This window comes from Penaeus vannamei, chromosome 13, assembly GCF_042767895.1.
Source record: "Penaeus vannamei isolate JL-2024 chromosome 13, ASM4276789v1, whole genome shotgun sequence".
NCBI classification, from domain to species: domain Eukaryota; kingdom Metazoa; phylum Arthropoda; class Malacostraca; order Decapoda; family Penaeidae; genus Penaeus; species Penaeus vannamei.
In genome coordinates, this window is record NC_091561.1 from 32255114 (window position 1) to 32257613 (window position 2500).

The 2500-nt window shown below is 45.2% G+C and overlaps 1 protein-coding gene across 1 annotated transcript in view; it reads left to right on the forward strand.

Moving 5' to 3' along the window:
* Window positions 1–2500, forward strand: part of LOC113808139 (homeotic protein empty spiracles-like) — a 69917-nt gene that overhangs the window by 47407 nt on the left and 20010 nt on the right. The window lies entirely within an intron of this gene.

Genomic DNA, 2500 nt, shown 5'->3' on the forward strand with positions numbered 1-2500 from the left:
CTGCCGCCACAATTCGTTTAAACATTCCATTGTTCATTAATTTCTATACAAAATCAAATTCACGAATTAAATCTTAAAAGACCCAACAAACGTAACCCCATCGACCTGATGTATCGCACCACACAAAAATCTATTTCCGTAACATGTTTGCAATTTCTTTATACCTCAAAGCCAACGATCCCTCGGCCCCTCTCTCTATAGCCGGGCGCTCAGGACCGTAAAAACGCTCCTTGACCATAGTGTGAGCTGCAGCCGAGTCGCAAATCACGCACCATCACGGAGGGTAATGCATGGCGCTCCCTCTTGCAAGCCCGCCCGCGCCCGTCATCGTACAGCAGCCGAGGGAGAGAGCAAGGCGGCTTAGGGGATCGTTGCCTTATTTGGGGCCTTTATGATCGATCTCCGTCGTGGAGAGAGACGCGGTAATCACTGCGAACCGTTTGAATCGAAGCGGCACGGAGGCGCTCATCGTGAATCTTTGTGAGAATTTTGAAAGACGCAAATAACTTTGGGTTTGGAAAAGAATTCAGCGGCGAAATGCGAACGTTGGCAACGATGGTTTGTTCACCGTAGCGTGTTCAGAGCCTGTCAACACTGGCGGGACTTGCGTGCAATAATGCTGAATATATGAGGTTCCGGGGCATTACAGCGTCGATAGCTAGAATGTTTATGGCGTGTTTTCATGCCATGCGAATGGTATTTTCACCTCTAAAGCTTACAAAGGATAGCATTGACTTCCTTTCCTTCTCTCGCCAGTAGGGACGGGGTTTGAAGTGTGTTATGCAATGCAAACCACTTAGGACGACGGTCTGTTGTTGCTCAATGGGAGATACGCCCCTACGAACAAAGACTATTGGATGTCGGCGGTATCAAAGAGCAATTTGCTGCGGAAAGCTTCCAGTTTCCTCCACAACCTTTGCTTCTCTGTGTAAAAAAGTACAACTTTATCCTCTCGATCATGCGATTATTATGTTTTTAAAAAGTCACGGTGCGTGTGTTGCTTTTCATCACCATTGAAATAATTCGTCTTTTTATAGATTAACCCCGAGAACTTTCCTTGATCGAAGCTGTGAAATCACGGGTTGCGATTAGTGTTTAGACAATTTTGAAAGCACAAAGGAGAAGACATTTCCTGATACTCCGCTGCAGAACGAGGGCGGCACCAACGACCCTGAAGAACCTCGAATGGCAGTCTACATAAGGCGTGATGTGCGTTGCTTACCTATGCTCCCCATCATTGCCCTTCCCTTAAATTTACCTCATCGAACCCAATCTAGCCTGAGTTAACCGAGCTTAATCTTACGTAATTCAATCTGACCCGATATACCAAACCAACCTTATCCTACCTTAACCTAAACTAAACTAATCTTAAAGACTCGCTAGTGGTGGAGTGAAAATCTTATTTCATCAGCATTACGACACAAGCATGCGGGGGAGTGGGGGTGGGGGGTTGGAGGGGAGGGGAGGGGTGGCGACTAACTCCACAAATTGTCGGGGACTGTAATTCTCGCACTTGAATTAACATTCATCCCGGATTTATTGGGGACACATTTAGTTCCATGTAGCGGGGAAGGAGGGAGGCAGAGGGGAAAGAAGAGGGGAGGGGAGGGAGAGAGAAAATGGAGGGAGGCAAAGGCAGAAGAAATAGAGAAGAGGAAGGGGAAGTGGAGAGAGAGATGAAGGGGAAAGGGAGAGAGGAAAAAGGGAAGAGATGGAGAGAGAGCGGAAGGGGAATAAGGGAGAGGAGAGAGAGAGAGAGAGAGAGAGAGAGAGAGAGAGAGAGAGAGAGAGAGAGAGAGAGAGAGAGAGAGAGAGAGAGAGAGAGAGAGAGAGAGAGAGAGAGAGAATAGTAAGAGCTTTCCATGGGTTGTGCTGTTCACTGCATCGGTCCCATGGGTGCCACTGCGAGTTTGTGATGCCATAGACGTTATGGCCGAGGTTATAGCTCAAAAGTGTAATTTTAGAGTTCTCGAGAGGTGATGAATGCGTGCCTACGGTTCTAGTTTATATCCAGAAGAGTGGCTTTGACGTGAATTATCTGCGATGACGGTGTTTTCTGTTTACATACATTGCAGCTGAGGCGTAGTTCTGGTGTAAAGATAGTGTGTTTGATTGTCGATATACATTTAGCTGGATTAATTTATCCAGTGCGTTTGAAGTAATGCTTGTGTATTGATATCTGTTAAGTAGCCTACATGTAATGTGTGCGTTTATTTCAGTATGTGCTTTTACGGGGCTTTGCAATTGCATTTATTGACGTATCTTTTAAAGCTATGTAGATAATTAATTTGGGTGTATATAGCGCAACATGTGAGTTTAAAGTAGTAGGTGCTTTTGTAACACAATTTGCTGCTTTGAATGAGATTGCCATAATGCTTGTATTTACATGTTCTGTATCTAAGTGTCTCATACTTATGTATACACTTTAGGTATTGGAAGACCAGGCGGAAGAAGCTCAATCTTATTGTGTCGTATAATGGCAATAATAACAATGACACGG